This window comes from Chrysemys picta, chromosome 2 (assembly GCF_011386835.1).
Source record: "Chrysemys picta bellii isolate R12L10 chromosome 2, ASM1138683v2, whole genome shotgun sequence".
NCBI lineage: Eukaryota > Metazoa > Chordata > Testudines > Emydidae > Chrysemys > Chrysemys picta.
In genome coordinates, this window is record NC_088792.1 from 133441506 (window position 1) to 133454113 (window position 12608).

The window sequence follows — 12608 nt, forward strand, 5'->3', positions numbered from 1 at the left end:
GTGAAGGCTCTGGCTGGGGGTGCGGGCTCCGATGTGGGGCCAGGGATGAGGCATTTGGGGTGCAGGAGGTGTCTCTGAGCTGGGTCAGGGGGTTGGAGTACACGGGGGTGTGAGGGCTCTGGCTGGGGTGCAGACCTTGGGGAGGGACTGGGGATGAAAGGTTTAGGGTACAGGAGGGGGCTCCAGGCTGGGGCTGAGGGGTTTGGAGGGTGGGAGGGGGATCAGGGCTGAGGCAGGGGGTTGGGGTGCGGTGGGGGAGTGAGGGCTACAGCTGTGGGTGAGGGCTCTGGGGAGGGCTGGGGATGAGGGGTTTGGGGTGCAGGAGGGTGCTCTGGGCTGGGATCAAGGGGTTGGAGGGCAGGAGGGGAATCAGGGCTGGGGCAGAGGGTTGGGGCATTGGGGGGAGGGTCAGGGGTGCAGGTTCCAGGAGGCGCTTACCTCAACCAGCTCCCGGAAGCAGCGGCATGTCCCCTTCCGGCTCCTATGCAGAGGCGCGGCCAGGTGGCTCTGCGCGCTGCCCTTTCCACAGGCATCGCTCCACAGCTCCCATTGGCGGTGGCCCTTTTAATATCATTGCTGTGGAACAGATTTTGTTTTTTACATTAAAGATTATTTTTTTAATGTTGGTTTCACTGTTGGTTTTCAATTTCCTTCTCCGTTTCCACTCCCACCCCTCATCTTTTTATAAGACGTTTCTCTAAGCAGCTTCAGTGTCTTCATCTTCACATTTTAGACCATGGTAATTATATCAAGCTGTGCTGACCTTGTGGAAATCTTGTGAGAGAACTAATGTCTGAACTCTATTGCTATTATTTGCAAGGTTACTGACTTGATAAAAGAAATGGATTTTGACAGCCTGCTGGTTACAGGCACCTGGAAAAATGGCTCAAAGTGGATTCTTTGTGCTATGGTAGAGCACAATAATGTTGCAGGTAGGAAGATGAATTGCATGATGAACTGTAATACTGTTTGTGTCTGTGAAAAAGCATACACCATCAGCTTAATTACTAGGCTCACGCCATGGGTATAATGAGATATCTATCTTTGTGTGTGTGTGTGCGCGTGCTCACGGGTGTGTGTTTGTGCACAGTTGGTATGATTGGGAAGGGATTCAAACAGAAAATGCTTTTGGTTTTGGTTTCAGCAAGGATTTGCCTCCTCTATACAGTTTATCCAAGTAGAAACATTAATTAGCAATCAGTATTGTGTAACTAGAAATAATAATATCCACAGATGTGTAATGGCATGAAAATAAGAGATACAAGCCTGGTCAATAGTATATTTATCTTAATAATGTAAATGAAGGTTTGAGTCATAGACAATTTTGATCAGATTATCTTCTAGAAGTAGTTTACTTCACAGAGAAACATATGCCAGATGTTAAACTCTTAGAGTCCTTAGACCTAAATAAAACCATACAAAATAATAAGTGGTCAAATTATTTGTTGAGAATAATTTATATAAAAATTTAGCCCCTTTTCCGTTAGGAAACAATCTGCAAGCAGGATATGATTTTTATGAATTTGGTCCAAGAACAATTTGTGCAAACACGTTTTAGCTTATTGTTTGTTCATAAACTTGCTACTATGAGTATTCGCTGTTTGTTATCCATGCCATATGATTGTTCATATTATTTCTCTTCACCTTTTGAAAGCAAATCATTCATGAATATATGTGATATATGTGATGTATTTGTATTTGTAATTTTTGATTAATGTATTATTGGAACTCTAAAGAGAGCTTTTTCAATACATCACTTCTGCAAACACACTCACAAATATTTGTTTGGGCTAGTATTTGTGGTGCTTTGTCTTTCTGTGAGAGTTCATGCCACAGTTATCCACACCATTATCACCTCCACGCTAGGCTATGACAATATGCTCTATTTGGAAAGTCTATCTGGTAGCTGCAGGTGATATAGAAATTAATTATCCTGTGGTGAATGGGTGAATCTGTTGTACTTTGTGGGAATTGCCCATTTTATACAATACATCTGATGCTCAATTTATTTCAGGTAGATTACCACAAAATAAATTTAACACTAACCTAGGGCCTTATATATAACCTTAGATTCCAGGATGTCAATTAACTGCTAAAGATATATTTGTACTATTTGTGTAATCGCTTTTATAGCAAGAGTAATCTGTTTTGCATTATTTAGGTATTTGTTTTTCCTGTTAATCATTTTGCATTATTGTTATGTTGTATTAACATTTCATCTGTATACACAAAACGTTTTATGAGGTCAGTAAACCTGGATGTAAGAGCTCTATATACATTTACTCAAAGGTCCAGGTTGCTAACTAAAGCCTCATAAAAGAGAAACAGTTAATAAAGGACTGCTGTAAAATGGCACAACAAAGGAGGTAATGGGTTCTCAGCATGTGTTAAAATGTTAGTGATTTCAATAAAATTCTTCAACTGTCTGACTGGAAAATTCAAAACAAAACACATTGCTTTGAATCGACCTTTTTGAAACTGAATGAAATTTTTCATTTCAACATAAAATATAATTTCATTTAGGTTTTTGGAAACCAAAACCTTTTGTTTCCATCCCCTTTTTATGGAAAAAAGATGGGGGAAGCTAAGGTAGTGTGTGGAAGTGTGGAAAAACCTATTTGTAGCACCTTTTCAAACTGTTTTGCCAATTTTTACCAGTGACTCCTAAGCCTACACAGAACTGTCAAGATGGCTGTGGGAATACTTTTGGTGCAAAGTTGAATGAGTATTCGTATGCCAATACACAGTAGCATGGTCCCGTTTTCAAGAACATTTTCCATCTGAACAAAGTGCTGATGAAAAGACCATAAAAAGTCACAGACACCACAGAAGTGAATTCACAATTTTTATTAAAAGCAAATGTTCACAAATGCTTTTCTGCAGTATTCACCCAGCTCTTCTGCTGAGCAGTGCAAGAGGTTTTAGATGTACTTGGCATTCTCAGAAAGGCTGACAGAGCCATTTCTGTTTCTCTGGCTGAGTCGCAGGATTGGAAAATATTCTACAAGCACAATGGGAGATTCTAGCACCGACTCAATCTACCGAGTTATTTTTAAAATGCATGGCTTCCAAAATTGTTTCAGGGTAGAATAAAAATGAGGGATATAATGAAACTAATGAAATTGGTGGATTCCTGTGCCTTGCATTATTTTTGCTGTTTGCAGGATTCACAAAATTAGTTCACATTTATGTTGCAATTTGCAAGTGTGAATTAGTTTTTAAAAAGGGAAGATACTGGAAATAAAAATACCAACAAAATGAAATAAATTGGCAATTGGAATTCAGCTGTGGGTGAATTGGTCCAATTGTTGGGACTTCCATTTAAACTGTCAGTAATATCTGGAACATTAAGATTTATGATCAAATTAATCTCTGTGCTCTTGGAATACAGAGGATACATAAAATTGGCTTAACTGACTGGTTAAGATGAGTTATGGTTACTTGGATTGATGGAGCATATTGGTGAATCTGGCCCTTAAAATATAGCATGTATTATTTAAACCCAGTGGCAGCTGGTACCCAAAATATGCAGTGGGAGGTGGGAGGGCTAGTAATTAGACACCCATCCAACAAACACATTCATTTTTGATCTAGTAAATAAAATCAACACATCACTCTGGGGTTCTCCATCCAGTAAACACATTCTGCTTCCCAATAGCTCCTCTGCTGTCACTCCCAGCACTGCTCCCCCACTCTCCAGAAATAAGCAGGCAACCCTTATCTGCACTGCTCCCTGCCATCCCCTCCTACCGGCGTGGTCACAGATCCTCCCCCCATTCTTCCTATTACCCTCTCCCTTGCCATATCATGGGCACACCCAGATTGACACCTTTCTTTCCAGCTCACCAGCCCTACTAACTGCCTCCTTGAAATCAGACTGACTACATTCTTGCTCCTTCTGCCAGGGCTTTCTTCTGCTTGGGCACCTCATTCAGAGGTAGGGGTAGCGCTCTGCTTTGAAACTGCACCTGCGCTCGCTATGACCCTCTGGCTTCTCTAACGGAGTCCTGTAGAGGACTGGAAAAGCAGTTTGGGTGCCTGGATTTCAGCTTCTCACAGTTAAATTTGTGTTATTGTTTTTATGTTAGATTAACATGTCATCTGCACACACAATGCATTTTATGGAGCTAATAAAGCTTGGTGCAGTTAATACTCTGCCACAGGACAAGTAAAGGGTCCTAAAGCAGCATCACAGAGGCACTATATTATCATGTACAGTAGCAAGGAACATTGTTTTCTGGCAAATTAGTTTGTTAGAAACCCTATAATTGTTCCCTCTTCTCTCTCACATTTATGACAGTTTCAGTCTTTGATGCAGTTTTGAATATAATTAGTAGTGGATATTCGGGTAGTAAATTGTGTGTGTGTGTGTGAGAGAGAGAGAGAGAGAGAGAGAAATCTGCAGTACATTGATAATTATTTTAAAATCTGAGTAAAATAAGCCTGGGGTCTGATCCCTTCTTCATTTGTCCTTGTGACTCCAATAGACTTCAATATCCAACACTGTGGTTGGACCCAGGAACTTAGCTCATGGGGGGCCTAATGCTATGGCTTCATTATCTTTTCTAAAGAGCCCCCTCCACTATGAAATACTCCTGAAGGATAGTGACAGCGGGGGGGGAGTTCTAGTAACATTGCTTCAATGGAGTCACACTGTTCAGGCGTTGGGTGGGGGCCCTAAAGGTCGATTGGATGCACAGGGCTTTTGCATTGTGCAAAAGGACCTGACCGTGGCAGATCACTAGGATTGGGGGTGGAATTTTGAGTTGTGGTAGAGCCAATGCTCTGCTTGTCCTGGGGATGAGAGCAAACCTGTGAAATGATCTAGGAAAACTCAGTGAGGGTGACCACAGGAGTTTCATTCCACCTGCTTTTACCATTGCAGGTAACAAACCGGCCCCTGGCTCAGAAAGGCTTTTTTAAAAAGAATTGGTGAGAAAATGCTCTCATTGACACGTATTGTGTGTACAGTAGTTAAGTTAATTCTAAGGAGAAGGGGCATCTAGCGAGTAAAAGCTATTCCTGTGGAACTGATAAAAGAATTGTGAAGAAGGCTAAACAAAATTTAATGCATAACACAAAGCAAAGGGTCATCCTCTGCTTTCAGCTATACACCTCTACCCGATGTAACGCTGTCCTTGGGAGCCAAAAAATCTTACCACGTTATAGGTGAGACTGCGTTATATCGAACTTGCTTTGATCCACCAGAGTGCGCAGCCCCACCCCCCTGGAGCACTGCTTTACCGGGTTATATCCGAATTCGTGTTATATCAGGTTGCTTTATATCGGGGTAGAGGTGAACTAGCTTAAATCCAGAGTAATGCCACTGACTGCACTACCGTCAAGGAGCATGTGGAGAGTTCGGAGTGCAGGTGGAGCCCTAAATGGGACAATGTATCTAGACTGAATTTAATATCTTGCCAGTTCAGGATTTTTAAATAAAAAAGTTGTAAATGAGCAAGTGAAACTGAAGTTATGTCTACACTTGCACACATACTTGGGTAGCTGACCACGCACATGCTTGCGCATGTATCCCATACTTGAGCCAAGCACTCACATATTCTGTGCTAGAGATGGGTATATGCTGTGTACACAAGTATACCTGCATCCACTCTGCCCCTTTTTGGTACGTAACATTAGCACTACCATTTTGGGCCTGGGGGGTATCCCAGGAGACACTCAAGAACCCACCTTGCTGTGTGGTGTTGGTGCTCTCCACCATCTCCACACATTTGCTGATGGCAGTTCCCACTCACTTCTCCCTTCTGTCAAACCAGGTGGAAGACATGGGAAAAGTGAATGATGATGTGGTTGTGCTACTGCTCCCTCTTGTGAGACGAATGCTTATGCAATGCATTAGGCAATCAATGAGATACTGAATGGAATCAGGGCAGAACTTTCGGACATGCTGAAGACAGCTGACTGAGAAGATAACTGACAGTTCACTTTGGTCACATGGGACACAGATGGTGTTGGCCAGTATTGCCATGGTATGCCACTTCTGGTCCAGGAAAACCAGCGCGGTGTGGAGGGATCACATCATTTTGGAAATGTAGGATGATGAGCAGTGGCTTCAGAACTTCAGAACTTCCAAATGAGGAAACCGATCTTCATAGAGCTGTGCAAGGAGCTTGCACCAATCCTCCAGCTCCAGAGCACTCAATTTACCAAATCCATACCAGTGCAAAGTGGGTTGCTATTGGCCTGTGGAAGCTAGGAACACTTGTGCAGTGCGTTAGCAGTGGTCCCTCCCCGTCTGGGTCAGTGGGAAGCCACTCTACCTCACTACATCGCTGGGACTTGCCCACCTGTAATGTAGGCAGACTTGGAAATAGAGTCTCTGGGCCCAGGCCCTCAACTGGGACAGGGCAACAAATAGTTTAAAGCCCTGGCCTCTAGTCAGGGCAGGGCTACCACGGTCCGTGGGCCCAGGCAGGGCAGGGCAGGGCTGTAAACAGTTTCAAGCGCAGCACAGAGGTCGGGCGTCTTAGCTCTAGTGGACAAATGCAGGCCTCTTGACCTGGAGATGGGAGGCTGCCACCCCAGGGGTGGGGTGGCAGGAGAGGCCTGGGCCCACCTGACTCCACTGGGCCCCGACTCAGGGCCCTAACAGTGGTTGAATATTCCGCCACTGGGTCAGCGGGGAGTCCAGCCGCAACACACTGACCAGGTCACCGGCAGCAACACAGCCAGACTAGGGTTGGTTGTCCTTGGGCCACTTCCTACCTTCCCCTCAGGGGGTATCTGCATCTGTGGGGGGTCCTCTGGTTTGTCAGGGTAGAAGGCCAGCGGCAGTCCCAGCAGCTCCTCCGTGGCTTGGTCAGTGATTGGCTCCAGTGGCTCTGGCCAGTCCTCAGCTCCGCAGGGGTCCACTGCAGTGTGCCATCTCGGGAGCGGGCAGGAGGCCTCTGTCTCCTTCAGCAGCTGCTGCTCAACTGAGCTCCAGGGCTTCATACTTCCTGTTTCGCCCCCTGACTTCCGGTTGGAGGGGTGAGCATGGCCTGGCTCTGCCCACTTGGGTTCAGTGAGTGGCCCCTCCCCACCTGACTCAATGGGAGGCCACTGTGCCTCATTACAACCTGATATTACCGGTCATTGCAAACCACTTCAGAATTTGGAAGTCTGCTGTGGGTGTTGTGGCTATTCAGGTTTACGAGGCAATTAATCCTGTCATCTACCCACAGGAGGGTGCCATAAGCAAAATACCAGAAATTATAGCTGGATTTCAGAGAATGTGTTTTCTAGTGTGCTGTGGCCATTGATGGCACCCACATTTCAAAACTTTGCTCACTTTAAGGAGTGAGTGAGTATATGAACCGAAAAGATTAGTCTTCCCTTGTTCTTCCAGGCTTAGTGGACCACAGAGACATGTTCATGAACACCAGTGTTGGGACTATAGCCTGACACCAGTGACCCAGGAAAAAAGCGAATCAGTTACAAACTGAATAGCTGCAGAATGGCCGCATAGTGCTTATTTGGGTGGCTGAAGGCTTGTTAGCACTGCTAGCCCATATGGCCAATGGTTGTATAATCATGGGCTCCTTGCCCTCCACAATGTTTGTGAGGGTAGGGGAGTACTTTGGTACAGAGTGGGTACAGGACAGGACTGGTCTGTAAAGTCTCTACAGACAGCTGGATTCCACCCATGCACACACTGGTCCTGGTTCCCACATCCACATCCTCGAATAGCAAGGAGGCTCAGGGTACATCTGCCTTTGCTGTGGGACACCTGCACACCCTGTGCAGCTGCAGGAAAAGCACAAAGGAGAATTGGCACATGCTTGTGTGCCAGCATAACTTTGTGATGGTTGTGTTCCCCGTAGCCAAAGGTCATTAGCCATTCATTTATATAACTATTGCCTCATTTCCGAAAATTGTGGTACAGCATCTTCCTGGGTTAATACTTTCTATTGCCATCATTGTGCAATGCTTTTGTGTTAATATTGACATCTGTTTACAAGACTGCTCAATCAGTTTAAAAGGTCTTTTCTTTTCACTGTTGACTGACAGTGGTGATAACAGCATTTACTGGCTATTATGCATGACTACACCCAAGGTTGAAACTGATAAAGGTTTGGTGGGGGTAAAGGAGGAGGGAGCCATTTAATCACTGTTCAGTGTCTGTTGCCTTTCCTATTCTGTAATGTTTGTTTCCTTGTTCTGTACATGAACCAAGCCATAAAGATGGATATCTACCCATTTTCTGTGTTGTGATTTCTGCTGCTATTAAAACTACGAGTGTTTTCTGAGTGCATTCCATTTTCATCAGCCTTCTGGTGTATTCTTTGGAATTTGAGTATTTAGCGACCATGTTGGGGTTGGAAGTAGGTGTGGGAGGGGCAGAGGAATCTTTGCAGTGTGATGACACCAGAGAATAACACAGTTCAAAGTCATGTGCTCCAAACAGCAGGGCCCTATTCTGAGCCTGAAAAAAAAATGTCCCAGTCCATGACGCTGCATGGAATATGTAGAACACTTTGTGATATTATCTGATAAAGTGGGCTGTAGCCCACGAAAGCTTATGCTCAAATAAATTTGTTAGTCTCTAAGGTGCCACAAGTACTCCTGTTCTTTTTGTGATATTATTAATGCTAATATTATAAAATGGCAAGGAATCATGCCAGATATGCCATGTGAGGTATCAGCAAAAATGTTATGATTTGCCAAGTATGATAATATTTTTTATATGTTTGTATCACCTTTGTATTGAGTTATAGATATGTAGGGTATATCTGTATTTCCAAACTTGTGCTGTGTTTCTGGGTGACACCCTCAGACAGATTAGCATCAGCACTGCCTAGCCTGTTTGATGGCCCATCAAGGCTCATCACCTGTACAATGAACCCATTGAAAGGAGCCAGGGGACTCATACCTTATGACTCACCCAGGCATGTAGGGGCAGGCTGGTGGACAGAGAACTCTAAGGCTTTTCCATGCCATGTGCTGTGAAGCTTGTGTTTGGGACACAGGAAGTACAAGCCACATGGCAAAAGGAATGTAAAGGGCAGTTGCATCATCTCCATTTTGTCTTCAGTCCTGTTTCCTACCTCTGCAGTAACTTATCTATAATCTGAAGCATGGAACAAAGGACTGAATGACCCATCCACACTGTGGATGTGTTCCAGAGCAACTTTCAAGCCAGCAAACTCACCAATGCTGCTAAGAATCTGATATATGGACTTTAGTGTCTAAAACTAAAGGTTTATTATAAAAGAGAAGAAAAGAACAAGAAGAGACTCCATAAGACTCCAAAGGATTGTCTAGTAGTATGGTATTTTGGGTAAGATCCAAACTAATATTGATCTGGTAACATGGCTGGCCCTTTGGGGTCAGAAGAACATTTTATATAGTGAGCAGAGTTTTTAAATAACTTCTTACTGTACTGGACCTATTTGCTGATTGGAAGCTAGAGAACTGGAAAGCAATAAAGAGGCCTATGTGATTGCTTTTTTCAGCTTCTTGGATAACCAGTGTGGGGGATCAGGAGCACAGTTTGTGACTAGCTGGTTAGCTGTGGAGGATCTTGTACTCTGACCACATGTTAATCAGCACCCACATGTGGTTGGCAGGCCAGGCTGCAGCTCTCGGAAAAGGATCCGTGTTCATGTGTACCGATAAAAAAGGTTCTGATGTGGTCAGTGCAGCTCGCTATTGCCCATGACAACAGGGGGACAAGGACATCTATAGATCTGGGTAAGGGTCAGGCAGGAAAGGGTTCAATGCATTGTGGGAATGGGGCTGGAAAACTGCTGAAACTCAGGACCTGGTTCATGCTCCTTGGCCCTGCCCACACAGCACGCTGGCACAGGTATGTGGCTGTGCCACTTCTGAGGTATATACTTGCCCACACCCCACAGGCGTGCTAGCCTACATGCCCTGTATTTGCTGTCAGGCATGTACTTCCAGGTTTATATGTGGGACGGGGGACGGAGGGAGGAGATGGTTATGGCACAACCGTGCATATAGACATATGTAGAGGTGCCAGTGTAGATATACCCTGAGCGATCTTATTGGCAGATAAGAATTCAGTGCTGTGACTTCGGACAGCACATTTGGCTGCCTTTAGAAAGTCTAGCGGAATCATGCCAATTACTATCTGGGAGCAGAACTAATGAGTTTCTTCACTTAAAGCCTGATCCTGTAACTTTACTCACATGAGCGAGCATTTGCAGGATCAGCTTCTATGTCCTGTTTCAATCCCTTTAGAATCCTAATGATGTTGTAGGTTAAACAAAGAATTTCCTCTAAAACTTTTATATATAATCTGTGCCTCTCAGGTTCCATACCGAAAACAGGAATAATGACACTCATTTTCTGATTGAAAGCATTTTCAAATCGAAGTAAATAGTTGAGTTTAAACTTTGCAAATTTATAGAATTCTAGGAAGTCATTTGGTTCCCTGTATAGTGCCACTGTGGAGATCATTAATACCCCAGGATGGCCTTAGTTTCAATTTGTGACTTCATTAACAAACCTGTAGATAAAGTTACAGTTATAAGGGCATATGCTCAAATAAATTTGTTAGTCTCTAAGGTGCCACAAGCTCTCTCCTGTTCTTTTTGCGGATACAGACTAACACGGCTGCTACTCTGAAACCAGTTATAAGGGTATACACATGACCTTCAATTATTAATGTCCTAAGTGGAGCTCAAAGCTGACTTTGATGTTCATTCCCAATATATTATACAGATGATGATGCAAGATCATTCAATGGTCTAGCGCCCTAAGAAAGGCTCATGTCATCTACTTTATTTACACAAAGTTAGCTCAGTTAAAGATGGAGTTTTTAGCCTTAAGCTCTGAATTTTTTGTTCTTCTCATTTCAAAACCAAATCTTCAGGGTTATTTTAACCCAGTTTCTTCCTTCATTTAAAAAATAAAAAAGCTGATTCCCCCTGAGAGACAGATGCATGTTTAGAGGTTCGAGACCAGCTTCTGTACTTGGGCATGTGGATGAGGAGCCATAAAATCCCCAATTAAATTTTCATTGAAAATAATTAGTGCAGCCAAGAAGAACCTGCGATCCAAAACTAGATGCTTTTACAGATTTGGGTTTTTTCTGTTGTTGTCACCAACAATAAACAAAGTTCCAGGTCCAAATTTTAGTCCTGATCTTTCAGAAACTTATACATAGGCTAAAGATTTACTTCAGTGAGACTACTCACATTACATGTGACTTGTAAAATGCTGGTATATAGAAAGCTGATTTTCAGCTAGAATGCGAAAATAAATAGCTGAATAATATTAAGTTTTAAATCTTATTTTACTTTTTAATATGGCCAAGGTGTTTTATAGCCCGAAATAATAGCCAATGTGTATAAGTGTCTCTGTTTTTATATATATATCCATCTCTCTATATAATAAAATCCTTCCTTCCTGAGGTAAAATGTCATTTGCCACATAATAGACAAGAAGGACATTTTATGGCTGAATGATAAATCCCTGAAATAGGGGATTATAATGGAAAAGCTGACAGACCCTTAACTGTAGCTGAGTGAATGGCACAGCTATAATATATAGAGAGACCGAGAACATCTCATGGGCCAAACTAGGTAAGATGGCACCATATCGAATAATGGTGTGTTACTGAAGCAAAATCTAGTCTTTTTAAAGTGAGCGTAACAAATTTCGAGCCTGTGGTCAGAAGATCAAGATTTCCAAAATTTCTAGTGGGAATTGATTGCACCGGAAGCATATTTGCTATTGTCAGTACAATACACTTCAGTTGTCAAAGAAAGTATTATTTGGTTTGTCTGGAAGCTATAAAAGTATCAATAGACAAATGATAAGATGCATTACTGGCCAATCTTTATATTAGAATCATAGAATATTAGGGTTGGAAGAGACCTCAGGAGGTCATCTAGTCCAATCCCCTGCTCAAAGCAGGACCAACCCCAACTAAATCATCCCAGCCAAGGCTTTGTCATTAGAAATAAACAAACAAAAAATCCCATTCCCTTTCCCCTCTGGCTGAGACATGTCATATTTAGGGCCCTACCAAAGTCACGGTCCATTTGATCTATTTCACAGCCAGAGAATTTTAAAATTGGACAATTTCACATTTTCAGATGTTTACATGTGAAATTTCACATTGTTGTAACTGTGGGGGTCCGGACCCAAAAGTTACCTGGAGGTGGTCTGATCCCCCCTCTCCCCGAGAGCTGCCATGGTGCCAAGTCCTGTCCCTCCCCAGCCTAGCGGGGACTTGCAGCTAGGAGCTCCCCCGCTGGGGAGCTCCCAGCAGGAGGAGGAGATCAGATTTCATGGGGAAGGGCTTATTTCACAATCTGTCACATGTTTTTCATGGCTGTGAAATTGGTGGGCCCTAGTCATATTGGTCAATTCTGGATTGAATTTTGTGAGCACTGTCATCTCTCATAGAAGTCAGTGAGAGTTGTGAGCATGCTTTGCAGCACTCAGGATTGGATCCCTAAATCAGGAGTGTTAGACAGTAGCGTTGAGAGTTTAGAGGCTAAAATCAGAGGAATTATTTGGGTTCTGAGGGGTGGATGGTGCTGGAATATGCTGGAACAAGAAAAGATTTAATTGAATGGTCCATTAATAATACCCAGTGATATACGGACGAAAAGGAACTATAAAGTGCAAGG